Genomic DNA, 21593 nt, shown 5'->3' with positions numbered 1-21593 from the left:
TTTGATTCATTCTACTCAATTATAATTCTACACCATTAATTATAGTTGGCAAATACATATAATAAAGCTCACCTAAAAATATGTTCTTAATTAAATTATACTAACTTCTAATTTTAAAAACTTATCATATTATATACCTTAGAGCGACAAAATACCAATGGCAGAATGCAGTAAAAATCATATAATATAATAAATATCCTAAATTAAATCAAGAGCCTAAATTACATAAGAAGAGCATGACTAGACATATGTAAAAGACACCAATAATTTTAATTGAAACAAATATATAGAAATGAAGAACAAAAAAGAATCAATATATTAACATTATAATGTAAAACATGAACTTCGCTCTAGCCTTTCCTCAAGAGAATTTAACCTAAAATAAGCATTGTTTCCACTCAAAAAGTACAAAAGAAATTAAAAAAAAAAGGAAATAAGTGTATTTCTCTCTAACTCTACTCTCCACTTTTGTTTCCACCATTGAATGATTTTTCCCTACATTTGACTCTTTATTTATAGTGAAAATAAGACCCAATATGTGTAAAATTGTGTACAAAAGAGTGGGAAACATGGCTACAAATATTGATGGAAGTGGGACACAAGTTGCAGTAATGAGGGAGACACGTTTGACACGTGTCTTGCGCTGGTTGGCTCGGCAGAGATGGTGTTGGGGCGTGGGGGACAGCTCCCAGGTGAGTGGAACAAATGGTGTCTCTAGAGTGGCTCAGCAAGGAGTGCGTTAGCCGGAGTGGGGCCCGCTGTGTCAGGCATGGCAAGTGAAGTGGCTACAGGTGGCAAGCGGCATGGCAGTTCGGTTGGTAGGGGTTTCAGCTTGGTTCGCGTGGCTTAGGCGTTTTAGGCTGGAGTGGCTTGAGTGGCTCGGCTGGAGTGGAAGGGAAGCTGGGCCGGAATGGGCCTGATTCAGGCCTCATTTTCACTTGGGCTTCCTACAATTTGTCGAAAATGCCATTTTTTTATTCTTTCTTTTTCTTTGTATTAAAATAAATTTATTTCCTTAAAATTGAACACAAATTAAATTAAAATTAATATTTTCAAATATAAAATATAGGACAATTCTTCTACAGGTGCTTTACTTTAAGCCCTATCGGTAGGGCTTTCAGTGTTTCTCGACCTGTGAACAGTTTTCGGCGCGACTTATTTTTATGACCATGTATATTGTAGCTATTTAGAGCATCTTGCAAATTTTTAGAAAATTCCGAATAGTTTACAGTATCTAAAACTAGGTTCAAACATGTTGTTTTCCACTCGCATAAAAAAAATTAGTCACGTGTGCAACAACATGTTTGAACCTAGTTTTCGGTACTGTAAACTATTCGGAATTTTATGAAAATTTGCAGGATGCTCTAAATAGCTACAATATACACGGTCATAAAAAAAAGTCGCGCCAAAAACTGTTCACAGGTCGAGAAACACTAAAAGCCCTACCGATAGGGCTTAAAGTGAAGCCCCTATAGAAGAATTCCCCATAAAATATATTGCAATAAATCCATGAAAATATTAATTAAAAGTTAATTTATTTTAAACTTTTAAAACCAGTAAAATGATATTTTTGAGCACTAATCATACATCTAAGTCATAAATTTTAAAAATAAGTTGGACAGTACAATTTATACTCCCATTTACTTAAATAAATTTCTTATTCCCATTTTAAAAATAGCTCTACTTAATTAATTATTTACAAATAATAGTAATTAATAAATAAATAAAAACTGCATTAATAAGAATAAGAAATTACATTTTTAAAAGTGTGGGAAAATGCATTTTTTCACATATAAGGACTAAGGTCTAAATTAATCAAACATATATATTTTATATCTTTTATTTTAAAGAGACTTTTTTCCATTGTTATCTGAGGTGAAAAGAATTGTATTCACTTACTTTTCATTGAAAAATGTTACATATTTATATACAAACTAGTATAGCTATCTCAGGAAACTATGTAAATTAGGATCTCTACAATTAATCTAATTAATAACTAATTGACAACTATATACATGCTGTAACACTCCCCCTCAAGCTGGAGCATAAATATTAATCATGCCCAGCTTGTTACAAAGATAATCAACCCGAACCCCATTCAACGCTTTTGAGAAGAGATCTCCTCATTGTTCTCCTGTCTTCACATACCCAGTAGAAATCAAACCTTGCTGAATTTTCTCATGGACAAAATGACAATCAATTTCATATTGGATGCAATATGAAGGACAGCTTGATTATCACACCATAATTTTGCGGGTACTGAAGTTTTAAGACCTACTTCAGTGAAGAGCTGATAAATCCATATTATCTCGCACACAGATTGGGCCATAGCCCTATATTTTTATTATGCACTGGATCTTGACACAACATTCTGCTTCTTACTCTTCCAAAAAGCCAAATTTCCACCAACGAAAACACAATAACCTGAAGTGGATCTTCTATCCATTTTGGAACCTGCCCAATCTGCATCTGAAAAACATTCAATATGAGAGTGATCATGATTTGCATATAAGATACCTTGTCCTGGTGCTCCCTTCAAATAACACAAAATTTGCTCTAACGCTGCCCAATGATGAATTGTTAGGGATGTCATAAACTGGCCGACAACACTCACTGAATATGTAATATGTGGACTAGTCACAGTAAGGTAATTCAGCTTTCCAACCAACCTTCAATATCTCTCAGAATCCTCAAATAGTTCTCCATCTTTTGTAAGGTGCATGTTCGGTGTCATTGGAGCACTACAAGGCTTTGCTCCCAATTTTCCTGTCTCAGTTAACAAGTCAAGAACATACTTTCTCTAAGACAAAAAAATACCTTTCTTACTCCTTGTGACTTCAACACCCAAGAAATACTTTAGCATCCCTAAGTCCTTTGTATAAAACTGAGTAGGAAGAAAAGACTTGAGAGATAAGATTTCCACAGTATCACTTCCAGTAATCATAATATCATCCACATACACAACTAACAAAATGATACCAAATTCTAATTGTTTGTGGAACACAGAATGATCTAACTTACTTTTCATCATGCCAAAATTTTCAACAGCCTAACTAAATTTACCAAACCAAGCCTGGGGACTCTGTTTCAAACCATACAAAGACTTTCAAAGATGAAAAACTCGGCCATACTCCCCCTGAGCAACAAAACCAGGAGGTTGCTCCATATACACCTCCTCCTGAAGATCACCATGAAGAAACACATTCTTTATATCAAGTTGATGCAAAGGCCAGTGATGAGTTGCTGCCATTGAAATGAACAATCGAACAAATGTCAATTTCGCAACCGGGGAAAAAGTGTCAAAATAATCCACTCCATAAGTTTGAGCATAGCCCTTAGCGACAAGACGAGCTTTCAATTGAGCAACTGACCCATCCAGATTAACCTTAACGGCAAATACCCATTTGCATCCAATAGTCCGTTTCCCTAAAGGTAAATTGACCAAATCCCAAGTACCATTGTCATCTAAAGCATTCATCTCCTCTATCATTGCATTATGCCAACCAGGATGAGATATGGATTCACGAACCGTTTTAGGAATAGGGTCAGAATCAAGAGAAGCAATAAAAGAACAAGACAAAGATGACAAGTGATTATAAGAAACAAAAGAAGAAATAGGGTAAGTGCACTGACATTTACCTTTGCTCAAGGCAATAGGAAGATCATCATTTTGGACCGGATCTGATGACGAAGGAGCAGGTGCAGGACATGAATCAGGAGGTGGACACCTGTAGTAGACTTGCGTAATAGGAGGCCTGATTGGAGCTATGTTTGTGGCTGAGACAGGATCAGAAGATGTGATAGAGTATACCAACAAATCATCATCCTCCCCCTGACTAGTAGAAATAGGTGTGGATGGAAAGTAAGGTGTGTCTTCCATGAAGGTAACATCAATTGAGAAGAGATATTTGTTAAGACTGGGACAATAACACCTATACCCTTTCTGAAGATGAGAATAACCAAGGAATACACATTTTAATGACTTTGAATATAATTTAGTGACTTGCGGACGAACATCTCGAACGAAACAAGTACTACCAAATATCTTAAGATTAACTAGAAACAATGACTTATTGGGAAAAAGGACCTTATAAGGAATCTCACCATTAAGAACGGAAGATGGCATGCGATTAATGAGAAAACATGCTGTAGAAACGGCATCGGCCCAAAAAAGTTTAGGAATATTCATTTGAAATAAGAGGGCTCATGCAGTTTCAAGATGTCTATTTTTACGTTATGCGACGCCATTTTGAGATGCAGTATCAACACAAGAAGTTTCATGAAGCATACCATTCTGAACCATGTATGAGTGAAATAAATGTGATGTATATTCTTTGGCATTATCACTTCGCAAAGTATGAATAGAAACATTGAATTGAGTTTTGATCTCAGCACAAAATGCACAAAATATAGAAAAAAACTCAGAACGATTTTTCATTAAGAATAACCAAGTTACACGAGAATAATCATCCACAAAAGTAACAAAATATCTGAATACAGGTTTAGAAAAAATAGGTGAAGGACCCCAAACATCAGAATGAACTAATTAAAAAGGGACACTAGCACATTTATTAATTCTAGGACTCGAACTAAGACGATGGTGTTTGGAAAATTGACACGACTCACAATCTAACGAAGACACCTTACTATACTGAGGACAAAGCTTCTTGAGCAAAGTAAGAGATGGGTGACCCAATCGACAATGAGCCTCGAAAGTGGAAGTGACACTAGAGCAAGCAATAGAAGTTGATGGCAGTGGATCAAGAACATAGAGGCCTCCGGACTCATGTCCTTTACCAATAATCTTCTTCGTCATAAGATCCTGAAATAAAAAATAATAATGGAAAAAATGAGATGCAACAGTTAAGATTACGAGTGAGTTGACTAACAGAAAGCAAATTGAAGGATAAACTAGGTAATTGTAAGACAGAGGACAAAGAAAGCAAAGGGGTAGGATTGATAGTGCCAGATCCACGAACACAAGATGACGACCCGTCAGCTAAAGTAACGGTATGAGTGGAAGCATGTGATTGAAAAGTGGAACAGAGATTAGAATAACCTGTCATATGATCTGTGGCACCAGAATCAATGATCCATTTGGAGGATGAGGAAAGATGACACGCATTGGATTAACCTGAATTAGCAATAGCAGTGAAAGAAGAAGATGAAGGCTTGAGTGATTCCTAATATTGTGAGAACTTGGCAAATTCATCGGTAGAAATAAGGACTGATTTTTCAGAGGTATCATCAGTAGAGGCAACGTTGGCCAAGTGTTTTTGCTTATTTTTGTACTGAAGCTTTTGATACTCAAACTTCGTATGGCCTGGCTTTTTACAGTGGTTGCACATAATGGTTCCAGAGTTCGACGTTCGAGTTTCAAATCCGTACGAGCCACCTCCCTTGTTGCCAGTATGATTATTTGATCTCCCAGGAGCATAAGTACTATTTCGACCGACTAAAGCACCACTAACTGGAGCATGTGGAGGACTTTCTGTGCGTAAAAGGCGACTAAAGACATCTTTGAGAGAGGAGATCTTAGAACCGGAGAAGTTTGTGACTTAGCAGACTCAAAATCAGACGAAAGGCCAGCCAAAAAACTCATAATAGCCATCTTCTCCCGTTGGCATTGTTGAACCTTCACATCAGGACTAAAAGGCAGCAACATATTAAGCTCCTCATACGTCTTCTTGAACGTCATAAAATAGTTTATGAGGGACTGGTCTTGTTTGTCCACACGGTAAAAGGCTTTGCAAACTTCATACATGCGGGAGAGATTCCCTTTTCCAGAATACAAAAATTCTAAATAATCCATTAGTTCTTTAACAAACTCACAATGATTGATCAAACCAATTACCTCACCATTAATGGAATTTCGAATCTGAAGGAATAAGCGAGCATCCTCCTTGAGCCATGCTTGTTTCGAATCACCTTTGTCTTTAGGAGGATCATCAGTCAAATGGTCATCTTTGTTGATACTTCATAAATAAAGCCGGATAGTCTTACTCGAATCCAAATAATTTGAACCATTCAGTTTATGGTCCGCGAGTTTAGACTTCACGGGAACCACATCAGATACGACGGATTTTGTCTCAGCCATAACCTCAAAAGCAAATATGGAGAAAACATTTAAACAAAGCCAAGAAAAGGAACTTTCTAAACACAAGATCAGAACAAAAACATATTTGAAAATGACCGGAGAAGAACACAAACTGGGCAGAAAAGTGTCGAGAAGGACGTGGGGACCAACCGGAGTCGAAAGCACAGCGGCTGAACGACGCACGTGCATGCACCCATCGACGTATGGGAGACTGGGCAGTGGGCTACGGTAGCGCGTGGGCTCCACTCGCGGCGTTTTTGGACCTCAGATGGCGGGGTCTGGTTTGTCGGCAGCTGTGTGTTATATTATTTCATATAATATAATATTAGATTAAATAATGTGACAAAATGTGATTTGTCACACAAATGTGATTTGTCACATCTTGTAACATATTATTGAGAGTCACAAAATTGGACACATGTGTGTGTCCAAATGTGACATATTTTGGAGTTACAAAATCAGTTACAAATTTGTAACTCCCAAATATTACCCAATAATGTGTATATTATATGTTACACATTTGAGATTGGATTTCATAAAGCCATATGAGAAATGGCTGATAGAGTTATGATTTTAACTCCCATATTGTGTATGGAAGTTACAAAATCAAGTGGGAATAAATTGGAACGTTTTGGAAAAAACTGAAAAAAATTGTTGCTGAAATTAACTGAGCGCCGCGACCCTAGTGGCTGAACTTGACTGAGCGCCGCGGCGCCTAGAACAAGCGCCGCGGCCCTAATGGCTGACAGCTTCATATAATTTCGGTTTTTATCCAATTTTGAACGATTCCAACAGCCAAGTAACTCCCAAATCTCTATTTTAATTCCATAAAACACCCAATTAATCATTGGTAACAGCCATGGGGTTGGTGGAATTTGAAATTCAAAGGGTGTCTCTAAACTCTATAAATAGGAGCCTAATGCTCACTTGTAAGACACACCATTTTTCATCCACAAAGCACTTGGCTGAAAAATACACCAAAAGGCTTGATAATTCCAGAGAGCTATTTCCTAGAGAGATCCCTTAGTGCTTAGAGAATAGGGGGAAATAAGCTTTTGGACAAAGGTCTTGAACCTTGTTCAAGTTGGTGATCCCCACTACTCTACACTTTGGTTGTGTGAGAGTTAGTTTGTGTTTTCATTCTTTTGTTCCTCTTGTTCTTTCTTATTTACTTGTATTGTTATAGTATTGAGTTTGTAATCTTCTTCTTCTACATCTTTCTATTTACTTGTATTTTGAAGCAATTGAGTTGTAATATTTATTTAATCAATATTATCTTGTCCATTGTATTTTTGCATAGAGTTGTATTTTTTGGTTTTTCCACTTTTCCATTGAGCAATAAAATAATATTCTTTAACAATCAAAAGCTTAGTTTCCTTTTCAATGGAAGGAGAAACCATGGAGATCATATGAGGATCCAACTTTGAAAAGATGGTAAGATAAGGTAATGCTCTTCTTTGGTTTTCTTAGAAGATCTAATGGTTTTTATATAGTGATAGAAATGAGAAGAAGAAAAGTTTATAAATGAGATTCATTGTTTTCTAATCTCCTTTGTTTTATAATGGTTAGATTAGAAGATAATTCAATATGTTGAGTTTTTGTTATATGTGTTTAATATGTAAATAATATAGTAGATTATTGGGTAATATGATAAGCATGTTATAGAATTGTCTTATTATGAGATAATGATAAATTATTGAGATGAAAATTTATGAGTTTTATATGACATGCCTATATATTGATTTTTGTGAATCAATAGAAATGTGAAATCATATGTGTATGATATTTGTAACTCATGTTTTCATATTAATAAAGAGCCATATTGTATGATATTTGTGATATATTTACAATATCATTATGAGATTAACAATGCATGCTAATATGATGGATATATGTTGACAAATTGTGTGAAATTTCTTTGAGACATAATTATGTTAATATATAAATGTATATTGATACATACATGAGATTTATCATGATTATTATGACATGCCATATAATATGATTATTAAGGTGATAATAATGTAAATATGATTATCATTGCAATGTGATGAGTTACCATTTATTTGGTAAATAAAGAGAATTATTTTAGAAATTAAACTTCTCATTTAAGTGTTGACCATCTCATTTTTATGAGATAAGAAAAGATGAACCTAAGGGGGTTACATTTTTTAATGGTTGTGTCTTGCCATTGCAAGGAAAATGAATCAAAGTGGATTCAAAAATTGTGGGATGACATATTGACTCAATAGAGTTATAATCTATAGTGTGGTCAAATAAAATATATTTGAGAATTATTTAGTGATAATAATTCTTAAATATTCAATGAGGAGACATTTTCAAAATTGGAGAAGCAATTTTGAATCTTTACACCAATGATGAATTAAAGAGAACTTTATTCATTTTGGTAAAAGATGGTGATATGTTTAAATTAATCTCAATGAGGAGATAATTTTAAACAAAAGAAATCAAAGTGTTTAAATAAATCAATGAGGGTTTATTTTCTTTGATTTAAAGTGTTTTAAAATTGACATCTTCATTTTGATTTTTATGAGAAAACAATGGATGTAAAATTGGTGTTTTCAAAAGAATCTCAAAGACTCTTAAGAAATACCCAAAAGTTGTTTAAGTGATTTTGAGATTATTTAGACAACTAAAATTGAAAATTTGTGATTATTTGTTTGAGAAATTCTCACATTACACTTGTGTTCACATTTTATTTTGTGAAATATATAAAAGAAAGCAACTAAGTGAAAGTTACTTTCAAATAAGTGTGCCTTGCTTTAGCAAGTAAATGAATCAAGATAAACATTGAGGTTTTTTATCTTGATCTATTGAGTGTTTATCATGAAGCTTAAGGACCCATGATGAACTTTGAGAATCATAGGCATAGATTTATCTTGGAGGATAAATGACTTATTAGAAATGAAGAGATTTCTATTTTAAAGCGATATTTGATTATCACTATGTGAGAAATGTGGGGGTGATGCTCCAAAGTTAATCAATTTATTTTGTTGTTAATCAATTGATTAATTTGGTTATCCTATCAAATAGGTGATTTGGAATTCCACATTCTAAATCATATTGGCTATATGTGTATAGAATGAACAAATCTAGACATGTTTGGTGTCTAAAGTCATTGTTTGTAATATTTTGATTCAAGAAGGAATCAATTTAAACATAAAGGAGAATTTTAGAAACAAAGAGGTTTCTAGAATTAATATTCAAGGAAAATGTTTATCTTGGATATAAAACTATAAAATAGTGGGGGTGTTGACTATGGTCAAAATCACTATTTTAAAGGGGTAACTATTTTAATCAAACTATGGCTAGCAACAAAGTTTGAATAAAATAATGAGAGTGTCTAAGTATGCATACATGAGAAAAGAAATGATTCAAATGGAATCATTTCTACATCTCAAGGGGTGGGACTTAGACTCCCTAAAGAGATTCACGGTTGATGGTAACCTATCTTAATACTAGTTTGGTTACTAGTATTAACCAAACTATCTCAAGGGGTGGGACTTAGACTCCCGAAAGAGATTCACGGTTGATGGTAACCTATCTTAATACTAGTAACCAAACTAGTATTAGGTTCAATAGGTAATAACAAGTCAATCAAGTGAATAGATAGTAGTACTCAAATTTTGTCCCATCTGAGATATGAGTTCTAGTGTGTTACCAAAAAGAGGGTTAAAACCGAAAGGTTTTTTAATAGAACTCAGTCTTGAAAAGACAAGTATTTTACGGTAACAAAATACTGTAAGAGTTCTACCTATATAGACCTAGGGGTGGTGCCGCCCCTCATGAGAATCAGGAGTCATTCTCAAGAAAAGTCTATGAATGGAATGTGCACATGGCCATTAACGGTGCAAAAGCGAGACATTGAGGTCTCAAGTGAACACAACAAAGGTGTGTGTGTTATCACCGGTTTGTTATCAAGGGATAGTGGTTCAATGCTTCAGCAACCAAAATTTCAACAAACTTTGTGATAATTACACTAAGGTAAAATTCAAGTCGAAAGACATTTTACTTTATGTACCAATGCAAAGGTTTCTATAGAGAGTGATTATTTAATCAAGTGGGGGAATATTATATTTTAATATAATGTTTGATTGATTAAATAAGTGTTACAAAAAAGTGATTATTTAATCTAGTGGGGGAATGTTATATTATTTCATATAATATAATATTAGATTAAATAATGTGACAAAATGTGATTTGTCACACAAATGTGATTTGTCACATCTTGTAACATATTATTGAGAGTCACAAAATTGGACACATGTGTGTGTCCAAATGTGACATATTTTGGAGTTACAAAATCAGTTACAAATTTGTAACTCCCAAATATTACCCAATAATGTGTATATTATATGTTACACATTTGAGATTGGATTTCATAAAGCCATATGAAAAATGGCTGATAGAGATATGATTTTAACTCCCATATTGTGTATGGAAGTTACAAAATCAAGTGCGAATAAATTGGAACGTTTTGGAAAAAACTGAAAAAATTTGTTGCTGAAATTAACTGAGCGCCGCGGCACCTGGAACAAGCGCCGCGGCCCTAGTGGCTGAACTTGACTGAGCGCCGCGACGCCTAGAACAAGCGCTGCGGCCCTAATGGCTGACAACTTCATATAATTTCAGTTTTTATCCAATTTTGAACGATTCCAACAGCCAAGTAACTCCCAAATCTCTATTTTAATTCCATAAAACACCCAATTAATCATTGGTAACAACCATGGGGTTGGTGGAATTTGAAATTCAAAGGGTGTCTCTAAACTCTATAAATAGGAGCCTAATGCTCACTTGTATGACACACCATTTTTCATCCACAAAGCATTTGGCTGAAAAATACACCAAAAGGCTTGATAATTCCAGAGAGCTATTTCCTAGAGAGATCCCTTAGTGCTTAGAGAATAGGGGGAAATAAGCTTTTGGACAAAGGTCTTGAACCTTGTGTCAAGTTGGTGATCCCCACTACTCTACACTTTGGTTGTGTGAGAGTTAGTTTGTGTTTTCATTCTTTTGTTCCTCTTGTTCTTTCTTATTTACTTGTATTGTTATAGTATTGAGTTTGTAATCTTCTTCTTCTACATCTTTCTATTTACTTGTATTTTGAAGCAATTGAGTTGTAATATTTATTTAATCAATATTATCTTGTCCATTGTATTTTTGCATAGAGTTGTATTTTTTGGTTTTTCCACTTTTCCATTGAGCAATAAAATAATATTCTCTAACACTGGGCAGTCCTTCTGTGTCGGTGGTGAGAACAAAAGAACACTCTAAATAGGGTTTCCGAAATAGGAACCCTAAAAATGAAAGAAAATTAAACCCTAATTGCAAACCCCAATTTGTGATGAACTCTAATTTCGAATTTTGAATCTCGAACCTAGAACCTGACTCTTCTTTGATACCATGTTATCTGAGTTGAAAAGAATTGTATTCATTTACTTTTTATTGAAAAATGATACATATTTATGTACAAACTAGTATAGCTATCTTAGGAAACTATGTCAATTAGGATCTCTACAATTATTCTAATTGTTAACTAATTGACAACTATATACATGCTGTAACATCCATGAACCTAAAAATTTGAGCAAACATTATATTACATAAATTCTAAGGCATGAGTTTTCAAAACATATGTTTATCTCCTTTTTAATAAAAGAAATTTACCATAATACTAAACAAAATTCAGTAGACAATACTATTCATAACTAAAAAAAAATACTATTAAACCATTTTAATCTACTCACAACATGTGTATTAAATTTTCTTATCCTTTAAAACATGCATTCTCTCATAAAATTATAGGGTTTTTCAAACACGTGCAATAACACATGTACAAAATTTATCCTTCTTCTCATTCTAACATATAGCGTGACTCATGGCATAAATTAATCTCTTTTAAACAATTTTTGCAATTTTACAATCTCAAGCAATAAAAGAAATTCAACAAGCCTAAATATCATTTAATATTTCAAAATGGCCATAATTAGATAAAATAAAGTAACCCTAAACTTAACACACTGCACCAAACACCCATTACCATAACACATCATTATAATAGTATTTAAAAAGAGTTATTGTATATGTGAAAAATTTCAGGCGGCAAAGTAAAATAAAATACTGCCAAAATGACTAAGTTTTTTCTACCTTTCCCGTGTACCCATTTCCCCTTACCCATTTCTTCAATCTTTCTCTTCCTGGTCTCTCTCGGTCTATCTCTCTCGGTCTTTCCCGTAGGCTAGTAGCTCTCTCAGTCTCTCACTCCCCTTCACGAAAGACAAATCCTGAGAAGGGCTTCACCAAATTCGAGTCAAGGGTTTCTCTGATTCAAGAAGAAATTACTACAGTTGGATCTGATTTAGAAGCACTGAAGGTATTGAGCAAGACTCTTACTGATAGTTTTCTTATTCTTGGTAATTACGAGAAGATTAAGAATTCTTTTCCGTATTTAAGACTTATTTTTTCTATATTTCTTGTGATGAAATATGCACAAGAGCAATCAGGTTCTTCAGGCTCCTTTCACACTTGCAAGCAAGAAAGTTTAATTGGTCAAGCAATAGATTCATGCTGTGTTGACGAAGCTAGTAGTGCTGGATCTATCGGCAATAAATTTCAGCAGAGCGAGTCTAAGATATTAGCCCCGAACCCTGAAATTGAGGAAAATGGTGATGATGAATTAAATTCTGAATCGGTGAAGGTCAAGAGGGATGCCACTAAGAGGGTCCTTATTAATAAAGCTCCGCCTATTTTGACCATTCATCTTAAGAGGTTCAGCCAAGATGCTCGGGGTCGCTTAAGTAAATTGAATGGCCATGTTACTTTCTGAGGAATAATTGATCTTAAACCATATATGGATGCCAGGTACTTTTCTGACATTTAAATTGTTTTCATTAATTGTAAAAGTCACAACAACATAATTGTTTGATCATTATCATCATCATCTTGTTCCTAGCCCTTTTGTTCTCTTTACTAATTTTAAGTGCATAGCATATATGCATGTGAATTTAAGTTTTAGCTTGCGATTTTCATTATCCGGAGCCTCTGTCTTGAAAAACTGTATCTTTCTAACAATTGATTGAAAGAAAACAAAAATTGACATAGGAACGTTTTATTTTTCTTTTTTATGGAAAATATTGGTATTCTGCTCAAGTATGTATTCACTGCATTAGATGTCAACCGATGGTTCCATAAGTAGTTTTCTACCCTTGAGCCTTTTACATTCCTAAAACTGTGTAGGCTTATCCAGCATTTTGATCCTCAACCAAGGCTATCATGCAATGCATCATTTGTTAGCATCAGATGAATATGCATTTGGATCCCTAGTTTGTGTTGTTTCTGCTCTTGCTTTTCAGGGTTGATTTTCTTCATTGTTTTGGCCTTGAGCTCATTGGGTAGTTTACTTCACTAGGTTTTGATTGTATGCAGACACAAATTCTCACTCAAGTAGAAGGTGCTTCTATATTTTACTAATGCTTGTAGTGTGTCATCTATGAGCAGGCCCGTGAGGCTGAAATTTCTATACAGGGGAAATTGGTAGATCCCCAGCACAAAAAGAGCAAAGGTTGGTATTTCTTTGGAGTTTTAAAAACTTGAACAATGGTGTGCTCAAATTTGAGTGGCCTATGAAAGTTCCAATGTCATTCTTTTCTACTAAATATGAACAAAAGTAGGTAAATACAACCATTTTGATGCTCATATGCATCAACTTTGTGATCTTGCCATTTCTTCTGTATTGGCAAACATTTCATTATTTTTTTAATGAACCAGTTTTATTCAGATAGAAAATATGAAATATAAAGAACACGTTGGTATTTTATACAAAGAAATATAGGCAAACTTTTTAGTAATGTAAATACTATCTTTATTTTATACGTGGGAGGAGTACATTTTAATTGTGCACTTATCTCCAGACATTGGTTTGCTAAACACAGCTTATTTCTACTATGATTTTTATTTCAACTATGCTTTTAAACATTGTATCTTTGTCTAGAATTTGGTTTTTCATATGCAACAGACATAATGGGTGCATTTTTAATGTTTAGCAAGTTTATGGAAGCTTGATGAGCAGCCTGAATGGTTGAGGGGAGGAAAGATGCGTGATTATCAACTTGAGGGTCTGAATTTTCTTGTTAATAGGTATGTCATTTTATTTGGAACTGTTTTTCCATGATTAAGTGTTACCGTAAAAGTATTATACTTTGGCAGTTATCTGTTTAAAATCTCTTTCTTTTTGCAGTTGGCGAAATGATACTAATGTTATTTTAGCTGATGAGATGGGTCTTGGTAAAACTGTTCAGTCAGTATCCATGCTTGGGTTTTTACAGGTGTAAATGTAGTTATTTTGAAAATTTCTTGAAATTTGAGGTCATGAGTTTTTCTTTAGAGCTAGACTTGAGATCAAGGTTTTGTTTGTTCTCTTTACAGAATGCTCAACATATCCATGGGCCATTTCTTGTTGTTGTACCATTATCCACATTGTCAAACTGGGCAAAAGAATTTAGGAAGTGGCTACCTGAGATGAATATTATTGTATATGTTGGTACTCGTGCAAGTCGAGAGGTGAGTTTAAGTTTTTCCATTACATGTATATCGGTATATGTCACATAGATGTTTAATGTAAATATTTTAATATTAGTAACAGTCTACATGCTGCATTATGATTACTTTTTCTATGTCAAAAAGTGCCCATCATAAGTGAGGGTTTTTTAATAACTTGGGAGGAGGTCACGGACATGTGACCATTGTCTCTTTTAGTGCTATCATAATTAGTGCCTCATTTTTTCTTAAAAGTTTTCTATTGGATGCAGGTTTGTCAGCAGCATGAATTCTACAATAACAAAAATGTTGGCAGGCCAATAAAGTTTAATGCACTATTGACTACATATGAAGTAGTTCTGAAAGATAAAACTGTCCTTTCAAAGATCAAGTGGTGCTATCTGATGGTTGATGAAGCACACAGGTTAAAAAATAGTGAAGCACAGTTGTATACAACACTTTCAGTAGGTTAACCATGGCAATTGAATTTACAACTGCCCATTTTATCTTTCCTTTTCAAGTTTAGTTTGTTACCATTTGCTAGTGTTGTGATTGACATGAATTTAGCACCAAGAACAAGTTGTTGATTACTGGTACTCCATTACAGAACAGTGTGGAAGAGTTGTGGTAAATAATTTCTCTTTTTCACTAACACAGACATATAAGATTTTATGTGTTCTGCATTGTTGTTAATTTGCTATACATGCATGTGATTACCCATTTAACAAAACAGTCCAGCTTGTTGGAGTTTTATGTTTAGAGCTGATTATGGTGCCTGGGAAGTGGGAAGTATGGGAATAATTTTTGTTCTTCTCCCTCCACCAATTGTGATTATGAGCACATATACCAAATCTTTTAGCTGTTGGACGGGTTTAAACTCTGTGCTTAGTAATTCCTTTAATGTTTAAATTTGCAGAAATATTGAATTATTAAATTTGAATTTCTTATGTTCTATTTGATAATTTTTGGCATCTTTAATTATGTGTGGAGAGGTTGAAGCAGCTACAGTTTCTAGATATGCTAAAATTTTGATGTTGGGCAACTGTTTTGTTAGCTGTTATAGTGGAACCATCATCAATTTCATCTGGTGTCTAGATATCATTTTAATAATATATTTCTAAACTACTCCTGTTTCAAGTACTATTCTTTTTTATTCTTACAATGTTGTTGACTCTTCTGTCTTCTCTTGGCTTTTATTACATTTTAGTTATCATAATCATTCTCTGAATTAGCTTCAATTCCCAGATGTTCTTCTTATTTGAATTCTTCAATAAAATTTTGTTATTATAAACAAGAAAATGCATAACATAGTTGTACAATTACAGCTTATATTGTGACTGATAATAATCTAGAAAGGAGATTATGGAAATATAGAAAAAGGGAGGTGGATAAATTCTTGAAAACCCTTGCTTTATTGATTATTTGATTTCCTGAAATAAAATAAACAATATATAGATTTATATGTATATATATACATATAAATATCCTAACCCTTGTTATGTCAGGTGCCTCACTTGCCTGCTTTATACTTTTGCAATTTTTTAGACCACCATTTTATTGACCTTGTTAGAGCTCCGAGAAACAGCTTAAGAAGTAGATCTTGAGACTGAAAAATATATAGGAAAGCCGAATTATTATCACGATTTTTCTGAATAAATTTTTATTGTGTCGATGAGGGAAGCTTCGCTTAACTTGTCTTACCTTCCTACTCATGCTTATTGATTTTCCATATTCACCTTTTGTTTTCTTGTAGGGCCCTGCTTCATTTCCTTGATCCAGATAAGTTCAGGAGTAAAGATGATTTTGTTCAGAATTACAAGAATCTTGGCTCTTTTAATGAGAATGAGGTATACAACTTATCTTGCTTAGTCATCATAGAATATTTATGATTAGGTACTTAATATTGATTTCATTGCTCTTTATTTCTTTTTGGCTGATTGTCCGTACTCTAAAAGTAATATTTGCATTTGAATATTTATAGCTTGCTAATCTTCATACGGAATTAAGACCTCACATTCTCCGAAGAGTTATTAAGGATGTAGAGAAATCTTTGCCTCCAAAAATTGAGCGAATTCTTAGGGTTGAGATGTCTCCACTTCAGAAACAGTAAGTTCTATTGTTAATTTATAGACAGGAATCTCTATAATATCAGTCAATTTACTCTCTGCATGTTTGATGCTAACATATTTCATTTAGGTACTATAAGTGGATATTGGAACGCAACTTCCATGACTTGAACAAAGGAGTTCGTGGGAATTAGGTATTATGTGTTGCAAATATTTTTTGAAGAATTTAGAGGTATTATATGTCTATTGGTAGTTTTTGATGGATGTGGTTTATCATAAGTAGGGGTGACAGTTTAGCTCTTCTCCTTTTGCTTGTTTGATGATCTGGGTGTTTTCTCACTCACTTTACTCTTGTATTATTTTAGCATTAATACAAGTTGATGTTTCTTTAAAGAAAAGTTGACTTTTGGCCAAAATATAAAGGCATGATCCGTTAAAAGCTGGACTATTGAGCCAACCCCAATGATGTATATGATACGAGACAGGGTGACTTTGAATATAGGGAAAAAGCACAAGCAACTCTTGCCCAATTGCTTCTTTTGTTAGTTTGATCATTTTTAGCCACAAGTGGTGGTGGAATTCACCCCCAGAGCACTCTCAAGAGCTACTGCTCAATTCAGTACGATCATCATGCTTCCTTCATTCTTCTACTTTGTATATACTAGACTATTTTAGCGCATCCACTATCCATCACTACAATTACCCACAAACCTTTCTACTATCTATATTCTATTAATGTACTGGGACCTATCATTTGCCTTTCTTTACTTCTGGAACTCCTCTTTTTGATTTATTCTATCCTGTTGGTTTTCAATTGATTTTGGTTTTATTATTGAATTTGCTTTGACAGGGAATTTAATGTACATATTTTATGGGTGTCTTTGTAACTTCTTATGTATAACATAATGCTTCCATGGAAATGTCAAATTAATATTGGTGGAAGAGATTTTTCTTTCTAGAGTTTTTTGTTTTAATAAATTAATATTCTTTAGCAATGCTAGTATTGTGATTCTAGTGTCCATGTTCTGTTAGTGTCTACTGGAAATTTGATATGTTATTACTCATAAGTTTACCATGGATAAAACTTCACCATTCCATATCAACATCATAGTGTGGTTCTAGTTTTCGTATTAAGCAATTGCTGAAACATTTGTGTAATAATTATTTTCAGGTTTCACTTTTAAATATTGTGGTTGAGTTGAAGAAGTGCTGCAATCACCCCTCCTGTTTGAGAGTGCAGACCATGGTTATGGTGGCGACTCAAGAACCAATGATAGCAGTAAACTTGAGAGAATTATTTTGAGCAGTGGGAAGTTAGTTATACTCGATAAGCTACTTGTTAGGTTGCATGAGACAAAGCATCGTGTTTTAATTTTTTCCCAGGTTTGTTTAAGATGCTATTGTGCTTGATATGTTTTTTGAGAGGTTGCTTGAAGCTATGAAGCTTGATTAGAGTGCAACACTTGTTGTGCTTAAACGTCTGCTTTGTTTTTCATTTGGATATAATTCTTTATTTACTTTTACCATTTTTCTTACTATATTCTAGGAATTGTAGTGTCTCGTAGTCATAGGGCACTCTGTATCTAAGCAAGCCAAAATGCTTGTAACGTTAATATTAAAGCCATAATTTTTTGATGTACCAACGTTCCAAGTATTAGCAACATTGTTCTTCTGTTATTTTGTAATAATGGCATGTCTTTTTTCAATTGGCATGTTACACCAACATGCTTATGTCTCTCTATGAATTATGTGTTCCTCACTTTATGTCCAGTTCTTGAACCATGGTGTCCAAAGTACATGATTTTTTGTAAGCATCAAAGCACTTTGGTTTCATTCTTCATTTGACATTCAGTAAAAGAATCCTAAAGTACATGGTTTTTTTTAGGCTTCAAAGCACTCTGGTTTCATATTTTCATTCGACATTCAATGGAGGAATCCAAAGTAGATGGTTTTTTGTAGGCATCAAAGCAGTATAAGAATTTTTTTTCTATGCTCTTTTGTCAAAATTAACAAAACTTAACTTGTAGTTAACTTGTTATGTTAGAACAGTATCTGGAATTATGTTTCTTGATGCTATGACTTTGTCATGTATATGATTTATAAGTAAAATTGAGCATGAAGAAATGTTGTAAGTTTATTTATGGTACTAGCATTTGTGGAGTATGCTATTATTTTAGACCTTAGAAGTTGATGGAATCCCCAACTGGACATTTATGTCAATAAATATATAAATTATCTATGTAAGTTTTATTTTTCATTTCCTAAATGGGCTATTTTTTTTTTGTCAGGCTTGTTTGCTAATCCAGCCGCAGTTATTTAGTAATTAAGGCTTCAGAATTAGGAAGTAGATGGATACTTGGTTGGAGAGGAATAATAGAAATCTTTGTAGATTTTGAAGATAATGTTAGATAGCATTAAATTCTTAGTTACTTGAGACAAGATTCAAGTGTTTGGTTCTTCGATTGTGTGTCTGAGATTGAGTGTTTTGTTTGGTTCTCCCATGTTATGTTTGTTTGTGTTTCTTTTCCCTTTCTCATATTTCCTCCTTGCATGGCCGCTGGCCAATTCAGATTATTTCTTCAGTTTGGTTTGATAAAATAAGTTATTGTTTTTCTGAGTGTATGGTTTTTTGGTTCCTTGGGTTACTTTGTGAGAGTTGTGATTTATTTCTTTACTTATTTTGAAAAGGCGAGACTTGTTATTCTACGCTCTTTTAATTGTTATCTTCATTTTGATGACCATGTTAGTTTTCTTTCATACTGAAGAAAATTATAATGCCAATATATCCAGATAAATAAAAGGCATGTTGCCGATTTTCAGTGTTCCTGTATCTTTACTATTGTAGTATGGGAGTTATCTATCTAAGACTGTGATTATGTCTTCGCAGTATATTGTATTACTCAATGTCCAGATAAGTATTTGCTGATGGTTAAATTAATAATACTGATTTATTGCAGATGGTAAGAATGTTGGATATACTAGCAGAATATATGTCATATAGAGGGTTTCAATTTCAAAGGCTAGATGGCAGCAATAAGGCTGAACTGCGTCAGCAAGCAATGGATCATTTTAATGCACCTGGTATTGATGATTTCTGCTTCCTTCTTTCAACTCGGGCAGGTGACCTAGGTATCAACCTTGCAACAGCAGATACAGTTATCATATTTGATTCGGACTGGAACCCTCAAAATGACCTACAGGTTTGATTGAAATGAAATCTCCTTTTAATTTTTTAATTTCTTTTGGGTATTTTATGTTATTTTTTATGGGTTTTTTCATTGCAGAATATAATCAGAGAAAATGGTTTTACTTAATTAATGCGTTTATTTTCAGGCAATGAGTAGAGCTCATAGAATCGGCCAACAAGAAGTTGTGAACATCTACAGATTTGTCACAAGCAAAAGTGCTGAGGAAGATATCTTGGAGCGAGCTAAGAAAAAGATGGTTGATGATATTCTCTTCAAATTCTTGAGAAATTTGTTTGCTTTATAGAGTCTAATAATGCCTTTTTTTTTCTCTCACAAGTTTTACTTACATCTCTACATGTATCATTTAGGTTCTTGACCACCTGGTGATCCAGAAATTGAATGCAGAAGGCAGATTGGAGAAGAAAGAAGCAAAGAAGGGGAGTTATTTTAACAAGGTACGGGTCCTATGGGGGTGTTTTGAAATAGTTTCTTGAATTAGTTGGATTACGTACAAATTTTTTTTTTCTGTTAAAAAATGATAAAGTAGATTATCAGTGGGTGATTAGTTGTGGTTATCTTTCCCCTGGCCTTTCAACTCCTTTCCCAGGCCCCTAATTCTCTTTCTCTGTACATCAAAATTTAATGTAGAGTAACCCAAGAGGGGTTGCTCCAATGGTCAAGCATGTGGTTTGCTTCCACAAGGTTGAGTCCCTCTTGGGTACCTACGTTGCAATTGCAATTGCTATAGTTTTCTGGTCCCCAAATATTGTAGGGTTAGGCAGGAAACTTAGTTTTTTAAAAAAATGCAATGTAGAGTTTCTATACTATTTTTCTCTCTCATGTCTTCTCTAATTGCCATTTTCTATTACACCATTGCAGAATGAGCTTTCAGCTATCTTGAGATTTGGAGCAGAGGAACTTTTTAAAGAAGAGAAGAATGAAGAAGAAAGTAAGAAAAGGCTCTTGAGTATGGATATTGACGAATTTAATTTAAACTTTATATGCTTACAGGTGGAAACTAGCTTAAGTCTTATGTTCTTAATAATAAAAGGACTTTTTTTTTACAATGTGCAGGTATATTGAGATGATTTCTTTGGAGCAATTCTTGACAACATTTGTAGTTGAGGCCTTTAGAATGGAAGAATGTATTTCACTAATTTTTGTATACATTTCTTGTTTTGTATTTAGTGATAAAGGAATCTGAATTGGGCATAAATTATGTTGTAATATGATTTCTTAAACCTAGACCAGTAGACTAAATATTGTAATTACATTTGAGTAATTAATAAAAATCTATTTATGTTACCTTATTTGGCTTCAACTTTCATATTTGTTTTCCTAGTTTTGTGTAAGTAAAAAAAGATTATGTTTCTCTAAGCTAATATAACACATGTGTTTATACTAAAGTGTAGTATAACACAAAAAATGTGTTATACTAAAGTGTAGTATAACACAAAAAAAGTGTTTTATAATCGACTATAAATAACATAATTCAACACTTATCTATATATTAAAATAACACAGAAATTGTGTTATCGTTGACAGTACAATAACACATCTGTATAACACTGATAAAGTGTTATGTAAAGTACCCTGACCTACGATAACATAGTCGGTCTTAACACATCAGAAAGTGTTATCGTATGTTTTGATAACACATTTTCGGTGTTATTAAAAGTATTTTTT

General features: G+C 33.7%; 1 long non-coding RNA gene and 1 pseudogene across 1 annotated transcript; both read left to right on the top strand.

Moving 5' to 3' along the window:
* The first annotated feature begins 12596 nt into the window (after positions 1 to 12596).
* On the top strand, positions 12597 to 20469 carry LOC133814774 (protein CHROMATIN REMODELING 5-like; annotated as a pseudogene).
* A 118-nt stretch (positions 20470 to 20587) lies between these two features.
* Positions 20588 to 21148, top strand: LOC133816321 (uncharacterized). Its single transcript, XR_009885163.1, has 2 exons — positions 20588 to 20856; positions 20982 to 21148. It is a non-coding gene; the product is annotated as an uncharacterized LOC133816321 (long non-coding RNA).
* Positions 21149 to 21593: the final 445 nt, after the last annotated feature.

The sequence above is a fragment of the Humulus lupulus genome, chromosome 2 (assembly GCF_963169125.1).
Source record: "Humulus lupulus chromosome 2, drHumLupu1.1, whole genome shotgun sequence".
In the NCBI taxonomy this organism is placed as follows: domain Eukaryota; kingdom Viridiplantae; phylum Streptophyta; class Magnoliopsida; order Rosales; family Cannabaceae; genus Humulus; species Humulus lupulus.
Note: the sequence above shows the minus strand (reverse complement) of the source record. Positions and strands in the feature narration are given on the sequence as shown.